We start from the raw sequence: 18,675 nt of genomic DNA, 5'->3' as shown, positions 1-18,675 counted from the left end.
ACGTTAGAAGAAGCACAAATTTGCAAATTACAGCAGACACGTGTTTCGGCGTTACAGGGAACGCCTTTTTCAATGCAAAAAATAATGAGCTTATGGATGAAAAGACATCCGACAAAAGACAAAAGCCAAAAAGATCCATAAGCTCATCATTTTTTGCATTGAAAAAGGCGTTCCCTGTAACGCCGAAACACGTGTCTGCTGTAATTTGCAAATTTGTGCTTCTTCTAACGTTGTTTTGTCTTACTTTACGTAGTTCGTAGTTCTAAGCCAGCTATTTCCACGATGTTGAATTCGATATTTATCAAGTCTTGATTAAACTAAATAATAATTGTGGCCTGACAAGAATAACAATTAATGCTAGAAAATTCAATATGACGTTACAAATTATTATCGAAAGAAGATGATACTTTTTTGCCTTGCTTGCCTAGCGCTTATTGTTTTGCATTTGTAGCTGAGTTATTTCTCTCGAATTCCCGAATCGGTTAATTTAAAATTTTTCTGTTTCGATTTTTCTAATTTCTGAGTTACGATTTAATTATGTCATGTTATGCAAATCATCAACAAAATTCTCACGGATATATGGTGGTAGTTTTCTTTTCAGTTGATTGACCATTATTTCTTTTTACTTATCGAATTCTGTAATCTTACTACCATTTTATTCCACTCATGATAAAAATTAAAAATGGTTTAACTAAAAACGCGAAATCTCGCCAAGGCTACTTTGCTCGCACAATACTAAAACTATAACCCTAAAGAAATTTGGCGAAACCTTTCAGCTGAGAAGCTCGAGAATACTTCTAAGGGACGAATTAATTTCTGTAGCTGAAAGCAAACTAAGACACATGGATTGCGTTAATAAATACTCAGAACAAACTGCCTGTGTTTACGTCAGCAGACATACGTGGAACGCAACGTGGCAATGTTTTAGTTTTCCCGGCAGTTTTACAAACCACCGCAAGGTAGCGTATTCGAGCGCTGGAGTTGCGAATCAGAATGGATCCATACTGTGTTTAGGGCAAAAAAAAAAAAGATGAATGAAGTTTTCGGCAGTGTTGCACGTAAAGCAATTAGGGGAATCAACTTTCTTCATTTTGAGAAGTTTATCTTTCGTCAGAAGCGAGTTAGTTATGATTCGATTCAGAATTATTTCTGTTTTCCTACTTTGTACCCAATTGGTAACACTCTGTTCTTGTATAGTGTTTGGAATTATTCCATGTGGAATTGCGTCCGGTTTCACTTTCGGAGTTTAAGTAGTTCCTTATTATGTCTTTGTGTGTGCAAATTGGGATGGTAGGAGTTGATGCATTATTTTCAGCCTGTTTTGCTAGAGCATCAGCCATCTCGTTATCTGGAATTCCAACATGAGCTGGTACCCAATACAGTTCGATTTTGTTATGCTTGGCGAAAGATTGTAAAAGGGAACGAGTTGAAGTTATTAAAGGATCTTCGTTATTTTTTGGGTTATTCAAAGCTTTTAAAGCACTTAGACTATCAGATAAGATTATTGTTGGTTGGTTTGTTACGAGAAATTTAGCAGTATACCATACATGGCAGACATTTCCGCAGTGAAGACTGAACAGATAGGAATGATTTTGAGTTCTCTTTCGACTTTTGATGAACTATTGTATATACCGATTGCAACATTGTTGCTCTTAGATCCATCTGTTGCCCATACCTGAAAATTTTCTTTGCTCTCCTTAAACATCGGAAAGTGAGACATGATCGCGGAGCTAACCTTCACGGTTTGAAATTCTTCTTCATCGGTCCGAACTATTAGTTTTTTTGGTACTGAATCTTCCAGATAGGTTTTCTTTTAGTATTGGGTTTTCGTATAAGTGATTCGCTTTTACTATTAGTTCGAAACATTGCCTAATCTCGCTTTCAATTTCATTTTCCTTGTTTCCCTTCTTTAGATTGATCGTACATGGCTAATTCTTTTTTTTTTTCGAATAGCTGCTTGCAAAAGAATTGAACAGATTTCCAGTGAACTCTGCGTTGTGTCAGGTCCATTTTTGATTGGAATCTGATGAGGTCATTTGGTGCAAAGTTGTTTATGCCTAAGGCAATTCGGATGCCTGTATTTATGATGGTGTCCATTTTTTGTAGTTTCGTTTGCTATCCTTCGTTCTAATAATTATGCCGTAGTCTAGTTGTGGTACCAAGACTTGTCTGATAATTTTAACCAGAAATTTATTGTTTAGGCCCGTGTTTCTGTTGCTCAGCCATTTCAAGGCATTTAATATTTTACTTGTTTTGTATTCTAAGAGTTCGATATGTTCATTCCCTCTTTGATTATTTTGCCATGTTACGCCCAGTATTTTGTGATTCGTGTTCCAGGAGATACTTTTATTATTTAGATAGAACGTTTTTCCATTCTTTTCTTTTTTAGGAGAAACATCAATCAGGCTTGATTTTTGCGTTGAGATTGGCATTTCGTTATCATTGGTCCAAGATTGAATTTGTGTTAGGCATTCTTCCAAAAATTTTTCTGCATCCTATTTTTTTTTTTTTTTTTTTGTCATAGACCAAGAGCATTACATCATCAGCATAGGTAAAAATTTTGGCATTAGTAATATATTGTCCTAAATCTGAAATATACAGATTGAAGAGCAGCGGGGATAAAATGGCACCCTAATGAACTCTACGCGTGTCAGAGCACACTCCCCTCCATTGAACAAAAATTTCCCTTTCGGAAAGAAAATTCTTTATCCAATTAATTAGTTTGATATCTAATTTTAAATTTGATAGCTTATTAACCAATTTTGTTATTTTGACATTATCGTATGCTCCTTTAAGATCCACACTAATCGCATAGATAATTTTTTTTTTTTTCGGCATATTTCAGTGTGCTTAAGAAGGTCGTATAGGAATTCATTAGTGCTTCTTTTCGCTGTGAAGCCATAAATATAGGCGGGTAAGATAATTCGCTTCAGAAGCCATGTATTGGTACGATTGAGCAGGATTTTTTCTAAGATTTTGACGGTGGTTTGGGTTAACGCTATCGGCCTGTAGCTGTCCACGAGTTTGGTTTTTTTAGATCCTTTTTTATGGGGATAAGATTCGGCATTTTCCACGCTTTGGGAAAAATTCCCGACCTTAAGCTGATATTGAATAATTGTAGTACGGAATGTTTACCAATTTCTGGTAGAAGTTTTATTGCTTTAATCGTTACCCTGTCGGAACCCGGGCTCTTGTTTTTCATGTATTTCAAGGCATTTTCCATTTCATCAATTGAAATTTTAGATGTTAGGTTATCTGTACAAGCACCTTCTTCGGTTATTAAGGGTTGTGGATTGTCTTCATTTTTATTAGCGAAATGTTCAACAAAAATATTTGCTTGTTCTACTTTTCCTGTTATCCGGTTTCCATTAACTTCTAGGATTAGATTATTGTCATTTACTATATCGGTTAGGACGTTTGATTTTTTGATCGAGCTGAAAATTTCTTTTGAATTTTTTATGTTATAGTTGTACTTCTCCCAAAAGGATTTTTTGCCCGTTTTACGGCTAATTTGAACATAGCTGTTGCTTTTTTTCATTTTAATCCAGTTATATGTATTTGGTAATTTTTTTAAGTTTTTTAAGCATGCACTTCCATGTGCTTTCTTTTTTGCGCACTCTCTATTAAACCATTTTAAGCCTGGGTTTTTATCGTAAAATTTTATGGTTTTAGATTCTGCAATTTCTGCTGCTTTCATTGCGTTAGTTAAGTCAACCGTTTGTTGGTTGATATCTGTATGATAGGGCATTTCCATGAATTGTTTTTGTAAATTGTTCGAACTGGAGTGTCGGTTCTAATGATAGTAGGAAAGTGATCGCTCTGTCCTCTTTCATGAAGTCGAGTCCACGAGAAAGACATTACGATTTCTTTGCTGACTGCAGTTAAGTCAAGAATACCGTCTTCCTTACCTCTATTGATATGTGTTGGGGTTTTATCATCAAGTATTATTAAATTAGATATTTTAAGCCAATTTACAAGTTTTGTCCCACTCGGGGTAGAGAGTCTGTTCCCAAATTCTTTATTTCTGGCATTGAAGTCCCCGGTGAACACTGACGTGTCATTTTCTACTTTTCTAAGTTCGTCAATAATAAAGTCACTTAGGGAGCCTGGTGCTCTATAACAATTAACAATATCATAAGAACTCTTACGATAGACGACAGAAACAACTAAAATTTCTAACCCTGTAGAGGAAAAAGTATAAGATAATTGCGAGGGAATATCTTTTCGTACATACGTGCACAAACCTCCTCCCTTATGTGGGAAGTTCTTTTCCACACCATAGCAATAATTGGAAATAAAAGGTAGCTTACTTACTGGAAGCCAGGTTTCTTGGATACAAATAGAAACCGGGTTGAACCAAGCAATAAAAAATTTAAGAAAATCCAAGTTGGCAAGGAGACCACGAATGTTTCAAGAAAGGTAGAAAACAGCAACGAGCGAAATGACAGTAATGGAATTAGTATTCATCTGGAATAATAATATCAGGATCAGGCTCACGATTATTGACGTCGTGATTATTGTCGAAAGGAAGAGGGCTGAGGGGATAGCCGTATGGTTTCCCTTCAATATCGCAACCTTTGATTTGATTTGGCTTATCTCTATTTCAATGTTTTTAAACCAGGAAATTGGTTTAATTTTGAGTTGTTCTTTTAGGATTTTAAGTTCTTCAACCACTTTGGCTAGATTCTCCATTAATTTTTCTATCTATTTATTCTTCTGCGTGATAATTTTTTCGAGGTTTTGGATTCTTGAAACCTCCGCTGCAGCAAAGTCTGCGTTTTATTTTCACTTTGGGCCGACAATCCTTCGGCAGCCACCTTAGCCCATGATTTTCCTATATGAATGATATGGATTTTTACTTCGTTTTTACTAGTTGGGTCATTGCACAGTTAGAAGTGTTTTATATATTTTTTTCTGCCTTGCAAAAGATCTTACTGGCATGTTGACATTTTAACTCTTTAAGACCGGGCCGGGGGAAACTTTGCCACAGTTAAGTCCTGACTTTTTCGACTAAGCTATTTTAGAAATGGAACCGTCCACGCTGAAGACCCCTCGACCGTTCCTCTCCGTTCTTGTGCTTGGTTTGTGAATATGTGTTTATTCTTAATACACCAATCATTCATAAACTGTTGGTTTATTGGTTTTCTTTTCCTATTTTGATTTGTAGTATTGGTAGTGTTGCACATCCATTCTTTGACTCTTTACTGTCCACAATCTTTTCATATCTTTTTCTGTTTCTAATTTCAGCTTTAATCTACTGTCTACTATCCCTTTGTCACTGTTGGTGTATATTTCTACACAGGAAGATTGCATATTATTATTTGCACTGATTGATCTAATTGTTTTCGAGCCGATATATACCAAGTTACCTTTAAAAATGTAGCTAGAATATACTTGTATCATAGCAGATCCTAGTAAATTAGCAATATATACTACTCGGGGTGAGTTTCCGAGTGGTTTACGTTACAAAATATTTTCGTATCTTACATTGTCAAGCATGATCGTAAGTAGTATGAGTGACACAAGACAAGTTTTCTTATGATGCCTTTTTGAGATCTATCAGAAAGATTAACTGTTAAACAAGAGTTTCTGCAAATATAACAGCTTGAGAGCTTTTCATTCCTTTTCTAAAAAGTTTAACACGCAGAACAACGGGCAATCGCCATCGTTTCTTATTTAGATTATCTCGCCAGATGGCGTCTTGGTTACTTTCAGTTTCGATTTCGATTTCGATTCCGAGTCAGAACTGACTACAACTGTATTTATGTCGAGGACTGCATACTAAGTGCCTTGCCTCCATTATTTTTTTATAACGATAGATGGCAGCACCATCACCGAATCGAACAGTTAATGAGAATTCAGAACTAGACCAGGAGCTAATAGCTACCTGGTGCTAGTACCCCCCCAGAGGTATCGTTTCACTTGGAGGACATTGAGACCACGAGCATATTTAACATCGCCCAGTCCCCTTTAATGACGATGGTGGATCTTCGACCATCGAGGTTCGAACTCAGGACCCTCCGGCCCCGAATCCGACACTCTACCGATCGGGCTACCACGGCCCTACTTTCAGTTCCCAATGGTTTCTTTGATGGCATTCCAACTTATGTCGAGTGGCATAACAGTCATTTTTTTAATTTATTTATTTATTTTTTTTATACAGTAGGTAAACAAAGAAAAAAATAATAATCATAAATAAGAACATTCCAATTCAACCACAAGCTCAAGATTTATTGTGCAATATTTTAAATTTTCCAATTTCAATCAATTCCATTCGCACAAACTGATGAGAATAATTATATTTAATTATATTAATATTCCAAATTTTTGAAAATATTTTCAAAAATTTGGAAGGACCTGCACCCCTATCTCCTCTTTTCCACTTCTGAGTATATATACTACAGACAAGTAATAAAAACTATCCCAGTCGGGGGGGGGGGAAGCAAAATTAAAAGAAAATAATAGAAAGATTATTTTTCAAACGTAATAATGAAAAAAAAAATTTTTTTACTCAAAAAAACGGGGGTCAAGAGATTTATTTCCCCTTTTTTTTTTCTTTACAAAAAGAAAAAAAAATAGTCTATGTAATTGGATTTTGACATTACTTATTAAATGACAGATAAAAATGGAGTTTCACGTCAAAATTTGGGATGAATAGCCACCGTAGATTACTTCTTCCAATTATAATCTCCATTCTAATGAAATAAGATGAAAAAAAAATTTTTTTTTTTTCTTTTTGGAGTTTTTTTGGTTTTATTCACGCAAAATAAATTAATCCGTAAAATCAATCCAAGTAAAAATAATTTTTCAGTAGATTGTTAATTTTTACTTCTGAAAAGTGAGAGGGCAAGGCCTCTTTGCCTTTGAAAGTAAGGTAAAATGCCCCCCCCCCCCCAACCCACACGAGTTGCATATGGCTTAGCGTATAACTAGCTAAGCAAATACGATAAATATGCGAAAAAATTATGACAACGTTGACTTCCTTTTTAACATAGAAATGCAAGATACATAAATCAGTACTGAACGAAAGTTTTCTTGTCTTGATGCAACTCTGAAATCGCTTGGGGGAAGGAGGTGACATTTGTTTTCTCTTAAAAAATCAATTAATTCTAAATTAGTGCTAAAAGTGTAAATGCAACAGATGTAGAAGCACACATTTAGATTTTCTTTATATTTATCAGTAAGTAAAATGCTGTATGACATGATTTAAAAAAATATTCCCCACAATTTATTCTGATGCTGTTCCCGAATAATGCTTTTTATACAGAAGTAAATATGTATTTAATTTGTTTGAAGAATTGAACAATTAATTTATATTTTCAAGGAAACAAATTAGTGGGATGTGCTACTCAAAGCAAGAGATAATGTCTTTATAAATTGATTAAATGAATTTAGGAAAGAATTAAATCCGATTTTTTCGTGTTTGTTACACTACCATCATTAAAGGAATATAACAATGTAACTTAGCGCCATTAGCAATTTCTGTTTATCCCACTTCAGAGACAGCTGTTTTTGAAGATTTAAGCAGATTGTCATTTTTCACCTTTTTTTGTAAATCATGGTTCTGAATTTACATGTTGACAAACTGACTGAATTTTCCAAATTAATGAAAAACATGTTGTTCAGAAGAAAATTAGAAAATGCTGTTTTGTGATTAAATTTTTAGGAGTGCTAATATATATTATATTGCTAGTAAGTATCACTTTACTCAAAATTTTCAACTCCAAACGTAAAGTGGATAATACGGCTGTTTAAAAATTGTATAATATCGTAACGAAATTCTTTTCTTTCGACCATTCTGAGAGAACTAGTAGCTAAGACACTTTCTTTAGTCACACGTGGTGCGACCTGAATACTGGAGTTGGGCAAACCATGCGTACATTTTTACATATTATGTGTGTGTTTATGTAGTTTTAAGTTCTTATGGAATTATGACCTCCTATTTCACTTTTTGTGCGGCGCTACTGTTTGGGTAACAGTTGTGTGGTGGGGTGCAGTATATTTTCACGAGCTCGTTAAAGCTCTGGGCAGATTTGATTAGATGCCTTCCAAGCTCTGATTTGCTAAGTTTTACTTTTCAGTTTCTAAAACTGGAAAGAAATAATTACATTTGGGTTGAAAATAAAATAATGAAAATAGAAAAGGTTAATATATGGCAAAATATTGCAAGTAGTAATTGCACACCCGTGTTTTGAGGTTCCTTGTAACCCTGAAGCATGTATATGTAGTTATTTGCAAAGTTTGTGCTTTATTAATGTTGTTTTGTATAATTTTTATGATAATTCGTATATTAATTTATAAATCCATGAATAGCATTTGTTTTTTAAAAGTGGTATAAAAAAGTGAGAGTTAAAAGTACAGGAAATTGAAACGAAATCGTACAACGCATTCGTCTTTTCTCTTTTTTTTTTTTTTTTTTTTGAGGAAGCCAAGCAACCTCAAGTCATTAGCAGATCCCCATTCATGCAACTGTCGCTATCATTTGCTAAATAGCTATCGGCAAGAGGAAAGAATCTTTTTCGGAGAGGTCTCACAGTAGGGGATCTTCCTCTACCCACCACCCCTGCATTCGCGGAACTCGGCCGGATTCGGGCGGTCTCGGATCTAAGCTACAGGGCCGTTTTCGGCCGGCCTCGGTCTTAAGGAGTTAAATGCTGAATTTCCATGAGAGCATGAAGCTACACGTAGGGGAGACCGGGGTTAGTTGTTACACGGGGTAAGTTGTTACATTCGAATTAAAAAATAACCGCCAGGAGAAACTTTTTTTCCTTGCAGTCGATGATACCACTCACCCATCTGCATTCCCTGACAATCATTGGAGTGCTTGCAGTCAGTAGCATGGAGATTGCTCAAGGAAATCGGTTTTTTGAGTAGGGAGGAAGTAATTTTTCTTTCCGTTGTTATTTTTTCTATTTGTGACGAAGCCGTTGTAGATAACGAATTTATTTATATACCGCGTGAAAGCCCACATTTTTAGGTAAGTTCTAACGTATTTAAAAGTTTTGTACAAAGATATAATACCAGTAATATGTGCCAAGAACTAAAGTGGCGTCGTATGGGGCAAGTTGTTACAATTTTGTTGGGGTTAGTTGTTACAAGTAACAACTTGCCCCATGCAAGTTTTAATTTAATATTATGTTCTCTTTTTAAATGTGAGATGGCAGGGGACTATAAAAACAAGACGGATAAGGGCAAAACACCTAACGAAACATACCTGGATGTGGATGAAGAAGTAATTGCACGTAGTTCAGTACGAAAGGCAGCCGATGAATTTCATGACACTAGAGAGAATCTGCAGTAAGATGAAAAATGCTAGTGTGGGTAAGTAGTATTTCTGATATGTTTTATTGCATGATTTAATTCATATAAAGTACTGTAGTTGGATGACGATACTAATAATAATGATTATGATCTCTTTCATTCTATGATTTTTTTTATTGTTAATATGTATGGTTCAATAAATAATAATAATAATTACAACAATGATAATAATAATAAATGATGTATTATTCGAATGTACGTCTTTCTCCAAAGTTGCAGACAGTGAAGACGGTCCGCAAGCGAAAGCCGTAGGTCGGCGCCACTTTGACAGATACACCAGTAAAAAATGTTTTGCAAGCCGAAGCTGGGAAACAAACATCTGTGAAAAGGAAATTGTGTCTAACAGAGAAGAAATCAACAGACACAAAGGCAAAAAAAAAAAAAAAAAAAAATGCAGGAAGATGCGTCCAAACAGTTCGTCCTTCGGATGAAGATGATGCAGACTGGTTCTGCATAGAGTGCTCGAAACCGTGTGCTAAGTTTGATAAATTATATACTTGTAAAAACTGTAATTTGTGTGGACAATGATAATGATGATGATAGTTTATTAGAATAAGTCATTAATGAAGTAAATCTGTAAAGCAGAAAAGTTTTTGATTTTTAACGTGGTTAAGAATTTTTAAAATTTAACAGAATAAACCAGAAAATGTGTAAAATTCATTTCATTACTGAAATATATCTCATGTAACTAACCCCGTATACTGTAAAACATGCATTTTTCACGCACAACACGTATTTTTTCTTTTCCTCCAAAAAAATTTTGGGGCTCTGTAAAAATTCGTGAAGTGGAGCCCGACGCAGAGGTTTTTCCAAATCAGCGTTTTTTAAAATGCGATTTTTTTCTGTGTAAAAAGCATCAGCTAAAAAAAAAATCTTGTGTTCACAATGTGAATTTAGTACCTAAATTGAAACATATCGTAACTTTTGTGACTGACCTTCAATGCAGCATTTCAGGGGTCGCTAAACTTAGTCGAAAAAAATGAAAAAGTGCCATGTTTGAGACCCTCTGGTTCCCTGAATTTAGGCTCAATCATGGGTTTTGTACGTAATTTGTGTAAGAATATATATAAATTGTTCAATGTCCTCACTAGTTGCATGGCTCATCCTGTGCGGTGCCAAAAATAGGCAGTTTTTGTACCGAAAAATGCTAAAAAATGCAGTTTTTATAAGCCTTTATCTCAGTGCATCGAGGGTCAGTGTAGAGCTAGATGCATGCATTTCAATTTAGAGTATGTGTACTTTCACAAACAAGGAACAGAACTGTGGGGAAATTATTTTCAAGAACACAATGCGTATTTTAAAATAATAAAATGAACTATTCAGTTTTCAATTCAGTCAACATATCCGGGCTTTAACTTTCCTCCAGGGACTTCCAGATTCTATTTAAAAACTAGTATAATCAAAAACTTACCACAAAAGAGTTATAAACTTCAAATGGATTGATTATGCTTACTAGCATACTTTATAATATGATAACTAGAAGAAAAGTGAAAGAAAAACATCAAAATATGAAAAAAAAATTTACTTTTTAGGGGCCTGTATCTCAGTGCACTGAGGGTTAGTATAGAACTTGATGCCTACATTTCAATCTAGAGTGTATGTCTTGTCACAAACAAGTGACATAACTATTGGCAGTGGATCTGCATGCTCATAAAATGCATTCCATGATGAGGAAATTGCATAAGAGTTAACGTTGCATCCAGTTCGTTGTACTCAATCTACAATGCTTTTGTCTTGCATTTTTTTACTGTCCCACTAGTCATTTCGGCAACTATACCCTTGTTTTATAATTTAATGTCATAGCATTGCTTTTATCATAAGTAATAAAATATGACTTAGTAATTGCTTCCTATTATGGTAGTTTAGTACAGAGAAACTAATTTTTGTCACTATAATGTACAGCCTAAACAAATGTCAACGAACTATGATGCAAAGTACAAATGAAAAAAAGCCAACTTAATTAAAATAATTAAAAATATATCTAAAACACCTCCAAAAAAGTGTTACAAATTACTTACGTTTTTACCGCAATAGTAACCCCCTTTCCCCCCCCCCCCCCACTTTGCTTCCAGTTATCTAAGTATACAGAATGCGAGTAAGCGTAATCAGTCTATATGCAAGATTATAACTCTTTTATGGTACGTTTTTGATCATACTAGTTTTTTAAATAGTATCTAGAAGTCCCTGGAGGTAAGTTAAACCCGGATATGTTGATTGAATTGAAAACTAAATAGTCCATTTTACTGTTTTGAAATATGTACTGTGTTCTTGAAAAGAATTAGCCCATAGTTCTGTCACTTGATTGTGAAAATACACATACTCTAGTTTGAAATGTAAGCAGTAAGTTCTATACTGAACCTCGGTGCACTGAGATACAGGCCCCTAAAAAGTAAATTTTTTTTTCATATTTTGATGACTAAACTGCTATTTTTTCGCAGCAGATAGCATTAATCATGCATTTAATGCGCCTATTTAATGATTTATATGTATCACTACATAAATTGCGCACAAAAACTATGGTTGAACCTTAGTGCATGGAACCAGGATGCCTCAAACATGACACATTTTAATTTTCTTCGGCAGAATTTAGCCACCCTTGCCAGGTTCCACTGAAGATCAGCCGGAAAATTTACGATATATTTCAGTTGAGGCGCTAAATATTATGTTTTAATCACAAAGGTTACTTTTGCTAATGCTCAATACGCAGAGATAATTGAATATTAAAAAATGTCGATTTGAGAAAAACCCTAAGTTGGGACCAACTTTCGAAATTTTTGTGGGTCACAAAAATTTTTTTGGAAGAAGAAAAAATCTGTGTCTTCTAAAAACCATTCAAAGAAAGCACTGTAAAATTTTTAGCGAAATCAAAAATGGCATGTATCTGACCTGTCTGACTCTTATAAAAACTGGCTCTTAAGCTATTCGGAGCGAATGAAACTAGATCAGCGATATCTTATAGCCATAGCAAGACAATTTAAGGTGCGAGTAAACGCTTAAATGCGATACTTGAAGAATAACACAGAAATTGATAGGTCCATTAGTAAATTACAGATACACGATTGAATTTCAAAATAGGGGCAGTCCTCATTTACATTTGCTTGCTTGGTGTGCCGATATTTATAAATGTAGCAAATGTCGTTTCGTGCTCATTGGATGTTGAAAACGAGTCATTACGTGCTATTGTAGAAAATGTTCAAATTCACAAGCAAGGGGATCTTCCTCCGGCACAATAAGGACCATACCGTCCGTGATTGAAGCTTACATTGAAGTAATATATATAAAAAAAAAAAAAACTAAAACTAATAAATATCCCAAATTCGATTTCACGATTTAACATACAAAGGATCAAGAATGCACACTTTTTTGGTGGATCTGTTGCAGTGACGTCTTCACTGTTTCATCGTGTCGGCTCTAGTTCTGTTCTTAACAACATGACGCCACTGGGGGGGGGGGGGGAATGATTGGGGGCGAAATATGGCTTTTTCATCTAATCTCCGGGTGAAGGAAATTGTTGTTGGGGTGATTTCCGAAAAAGGACTTTTCCAAAAAATATCTTTAAATGTTCTCTCTCACTCTCGCGCAGTAAATTTTTTTAAAGGAAATCAAGCGAGCGCAAATTACAAAAATACACACAGGAGTCTTTACATGACGTTTTTGTCTGTAACATGGACAGAAAACCTCATGCTTTACTATAAATTTTAAGTAATCGAAAACAAAATTCATGTAAGTTTGGATTTCCTCGACCAGAGAGTAAAATAACTGAATGTTTAGAACCCGATCAAGCACTGAGAAACAACGGATCCCGTGTCTTGAAAAGAACAGCTAAAACCATGGTAAATAATTACAAAGCTGACATTTTGACCGTGTAGGAGAGGGGGGGGGGCAAATACGGATATTCAACAACGTGGAACAGTAGAGGCTGTAGCACATTGCGTAGCAAATGCTAATCTAACGAATGTGGCGATAAAACATGTGTAAAAGTAAGAGCCTGCTTTATTATACACTCGTTATTGCACTTCGTATAGTGACGGATAGGGATATTTTTATAATTTGATTGTTTGTCACATACCATTCCATGACAAACGACTGTTGATATCAAAAACTGAAATTGCCGAAGCCTGTCTTTTTAGAAGACAGGATAAGCTGAGGCCTTTGCAGAACTATTTTTTACAACGCGATCAGAATTTAACAAGCTGTCGTTACAGCAAAAGCGTTTAATATGCGCGGTATTTATCTGATATTTATTTTGAAAATATCCTGATATTTTTCTTATGAACATCGATGTATACAATATAAAAATTTAAAATTACTAAATTCTAAATAACTATATGAATGATTGATATTTTATATTCATAAAATTACTAGTTTTGTAACAATTTTAATATTAGATGCCTAGCTAAAAATTAAGAGTTCGTCAGAAAAATGGTAAATGCCTTATGGTTGTGCATTGCACAGACTATTTTTATTGCTAAATTAATTGCAGCTAATGCTTAAGTAACTCAATTAAAATTTAAAAAAAAAAAAAACAGATACGTCAATTTTCCACCGGAACAGCGATAGATTGCTGCAATTGGCCTTCCATTGGGCACTTCGCTCCGCCTTCACGAAAGCAGTTCTGATTTAAGTGCGCAGGATTATCCTGTGTCATATTGGCGTGTAAAGAGCTTTAATTCTTGTTTTGAATAAAAAGCCATATTGAAAAAAAAAATAGATCACAAAAAATAGTATTAAAGTACTGAAATGTGTTACACAGAAAGCAACTTACCTACTTTGCCTTACAAAATTATTCGTACGTTTTAAAAGTGTGTGGTAAAAATAAAGTATCCTGGAAATGAAACTGTTCAATATTTTTTCATACCGTCTCCAAGTGATTCTAAATACATGAACCAAACTTTTTTAAAAATTAAATATTGACTTTGAAATTGGTCAAAAATGAGGAGACAGAGAATGAACACGCCATTAAAGTCGTGCATTGAAATATTTTCAATTATTGTGGTAATAGTTAAAAAAATCTTTTGGCATTAATTTTTGCTTGTTTACCTCACAAATTCTACGTATCATTTAAAAAATGGTACGAATTTGCAAAGTAACAACAAACACAATTCGAAGATATAGTAGTTCTTTATTATATTCGAAGTAAAACCCATCTGAAGTAAAATCTGCGAAAAACCCACGTTTGAGTGCCTGAAAAGTACAGTATACTCTCGATATCACGAAGTCGAAGGGACGGTAAAAAAAATTCAAGATATTGAGTTTTTGAGGTAACAAGGTCATAATTATATTAAAATAATTTTTATTCCAAAAATTAACCACGATACTTAAAAATAAGTGGAAACATGTAACGAAAGTTGAAAAAAGTCTTAATACAATAACAAATTTTAATTTTTGAAATGAGCAAAAAATAATAAAGGAGAAAGAACGCTCCAGTGAAGTAACAAAAACTAGTGATTTACAACTCCTAAACTTATCACAGGTTTGGATTGCCATGCTGCAGAACTGTTTCAAACTAGTTTCGAGCGCCCCGGTTGGTTGGTTAGTTGATTTTTTATGGCGCAAGAGCCCTTAAGGGCTATACTGCGCCAAACGATTTTTTGTTATATTTTATTTAGTTTTCATTTAAGAATGAATCAAAAAAGTAAAACAAAGTATTTTTTGAAGTAAAAGCATAAACCTTCAAGTTGTAGTATTAAAAAAGGAACACCTTAAAAACATATAAATGCTAAAAACATATTAAGAAAAAACGGATAAAACAATATCTTGAAAAATATAAAAAGGGCGAGATCACATAATGACGACACAAACACTAAATTAAAAGGGGAGAAACCAATCTCCCGGAGGAAGGGGTGTAAATTGCGATGGGGTTGGTCCCCAAGCAACTCCTTCAAAGTAGGGTTAAAATCATAAAAATATTTAAAACGTATTTGATTAAAATTTGTGCAGTTACTTAAAATATGTAACACTGTCTGAATGACATTACAAGTTATGCACATTGGAGCTGGTTCACGGCATAAAAGGTATTTATGTGTGAACCTAGTATGACTAATTTGAAGTCGAGCTAATAAAACTTGTTCTCCTCCTGGTGAGAGGCAATGATCTAAAGCCTTTAGTTGAGGGCTGAATTGAACGCAGTTTGTTTTGGGTTTCTGAATGCCAAGACCGCTGCCAATGCGTATTAAGAGATTCAGAAATGGCGTTTTTGATGTCAGCGTAAGGAACACGGTCATCAACCAGAATACTTGCAGTTCTGGCAGCCGAATCGGCTGCCTCATTGCCTACAATGCCTACATGACCAGGGATCCAACAAAAGAGGACTTTAAAATTGTTTTGCATAAGATTTTTTAACACATGATAGGACTAAATGGCTATAGGGTGGCTATTATTATTGCAGTGAGTGATGGCTTCCACTGAACTCTTTGAGTCAGTGTATATCACCCACTTTTTGCAGTTGGGTTGGACTATTGACTGAAGAGATATAAATATGGCTTTTATTTCTGAAGTAAATACAGAGCAAGATGGGTTTAATTTTTCTGCCATAACGTGGCCATCAACTATTGTAGAAAAGCCGACGTGATCGTTTGCTTTTGATCCATCGGTAAAAATATCTTTATATTCCGAATATTTGCATTTTGTATCATAAAATATTTGCTGGTAAGCTGTATTTGGTGTAGTCTCTTTAGGGAATTTAGCGAGGTCATTGATAGTAGATGTATTTACTTCACCCCATGGTTCAATTGGTTTTAGTGTGTTGAAGGTTTTGAAATCTAATAGCTGCAGGTCTGACAGCATCCGACGCATTCGGATCCCAAATGTTGGGATGATCGAAGGACGGTGTAGAAATAACAGAACATTTGATGGATTAAAAATATGAAGGTGTAGTGGGTGATTAGGTTAAGGTTTTGTTTTGAAGTAAAAATTTAAAGAAAGTTTGAGACGTCTATTGTTAAGAGACTGTTCATGTGCTAGAATATGAAGACTGTTGATAGGTGAGGTTCCGAAGGCTCCTGTGCAAATGCGCAGTGCCTGATTATGTATTGGATCCAAGGCTTTCAGATAGCTCTTCGCTGCAGAGCCATAAATTTGACATCCATAATCAAGTTTTGAGCGTATAAGAGCCCAGTAAATTCTCAACAGAGACTCTTTATCAGCACCCCAAGATGTGTTTGCTAAGACTTTCAGGATATTTAGTTTCAATAAACATTTTTCCCTCAGTTCTTGTATGTGCGGTACAAATTTAAGTTTTTTATCAAATATGAGACCCAGGAATTTTCCCTGATCCTTTACAACTATTGGTTGATTATTAAGGTTAAGGTTTGGATCAGGATGGAGACCTCTTTTACGGCAGAAATGAATGCAAAAGGTTTTTTGAGCAGAGAAAGAGAAGCCATTTTCTTCCGCCCATTGTGATACTTTATTGATGGCTATTTGAAGTTGTCTTTCAATGATACTCATGCTTGATGAAGAAAAAGAAATTTGAAAATCATCAACGAACATGGTACCTTTTACAGAAGGAGGCAGTTGATCAATTAAGCTATTGATTGCGATTATGAAAAGAGTTACGCTTAGCACACTTCCCTGGGGAACGAGCGCCCCGGAACAAAAGAAGTTGAACAAAGGATTGCGCCATTCCCTGAGTCTCTAAAGGGTTTTCTGTTCATCTTCCCTTTTTACGGAGGTAAAAATAGAGTAAAAAGGTTCAACGAAATGGCGTGAGAAGAGAGCAAAAAGTTTTAGGTAGATTTTTTGGCCTTCGCAGAACTTTACTTTTCTGACAGCCCCAGGCTGTAGAATGAAAGTGACAGTAGATGAGCTTCTCCGAATCATTCTTAACCCCCAAGAGAAATAATGAAGGTGTGTTTCTCAAGTTGCTTCTAGAAAATAAACTGCGGTATTTCCGGAAAAACTATATTCGATTTCATAAAATATTAGACATAACAAGGTTTTGACTAAAAACTCTTCGACATAAGATTGAAAAAAACCATTAGCTAAATACGCAATATCAAGGGGAAAAATAATTTTTCGTAATATGAAGGTTTTTGAGATATCGAGAGTATATTGTATTGGTAGAAGAGAATGAAATTTTTTCGTTCCAATTTGACCCGTATTACTCTTCACTGTGTTTGCGGAAAATGTTCAGTAAGTGAAAAACAGAGTTTAGGATTTCCTTAGCAAAATAAATTATTACTTAACCCAAAACGTATAGAAATACACTGCAAATCTTAAAATAATTTTAAGTCGAACAATTCTCTTTACATCACACTTTTTTTTCGGGAGGGAGGGTGGGAGGGGATTTCTTAGAAAATTATATAACACTTGTCTTCTTCCAGCGCGATGGCCAACTGGCAACCTTTCTCAGTGTTGGTCTGAAGTCTCATCCCCAAAACACGGACATAGAATCATCAGATACCAGAAGCGTAGGGTCGGGGGGGGGGGCACGTGCCCCTCCAACTTGCTGAACAGATTTTTTTATTACTAAAATTGGTTGCCTCTGTTGTCCCGAAATTAAAACGAAAATCATCTCAGGAGTTTCTACGCGGCTACTTATTACTTTCATTTTATGCTGACATTCCCCAGTAAGGTAGCAATAATGTATAAATTTCCTATAGCCCCAGCCTTGGAGCTCGGAGAAGTTGTTACAATTACAAAATCTTTCAAATCGGCATATACGAATCAAGTAAAGTAAAAATAACTTCACTCACTGTTCATCGTCTCTGCGCCGCTTGCAGAGGCAGTCAAGAAAAAATCGACTGAAACGATAAGTTTTACAAAAAAGTACACTAGAAATGGCACGATATATGATATGATGAAAAAATGCGCCCATTTTAGTCGTGAGGGGTTTTGAATTAATTATGTATTTGTTAAAAACGGACTATTTTGCAATCCCCATGTCTTCACTGGTTATCGAAAAAAGAGGCTTATTCCAAGGCAGTGTAAGATTTTTGAAATCGAAAAAATGTTAAAATAACCATTTTTTAACAACCATTTTCTTATGTATATGTGTTTGAAATTATAACAGTAAATAAAGGATTAGTTTTTATTTTAACTATGCAAACGGCATTATTTGAGGAGGGGAGAGGAGGAGGGTACGACTGCTCTTGAATTTCCTTTACTCTTTATTTGACGCTCAAGGTACCACTGATTTCGTGCATTGCGTGTGATAAATTAATTCACAATGAAACTATATATATGTGTCAGATTTATTTTTATTCAAAAAAGTTAAGTTAAGCTGACATAATTGGTCTTAGGAATTTCACAAAATTGTTTTGAGGTTTTAACCTGGGCCTGATTAATACACGGAACAGGAACGTTGCAGGAACGAGAACCTGGACAACAGAATTTTAGGGAAGCCATACAGTA

Source organism: Uloborus diversus, chromosome 9 (genome assembly GCF_026930045.1).
Source record: "Uloborus diversus isolate 005 chromosome 9, Udiv.v.3.1, whole genome shotgun sequence".
Classification (NCBI taxonomy): Eukaryota; Metazoa; Arthropoda; class Arachnida; order Araneae; family Uloboridae; genus Uloborus; species Uloborus diversus.
This window is presented reverse-complemented; position numbering follows the sequence as displayed.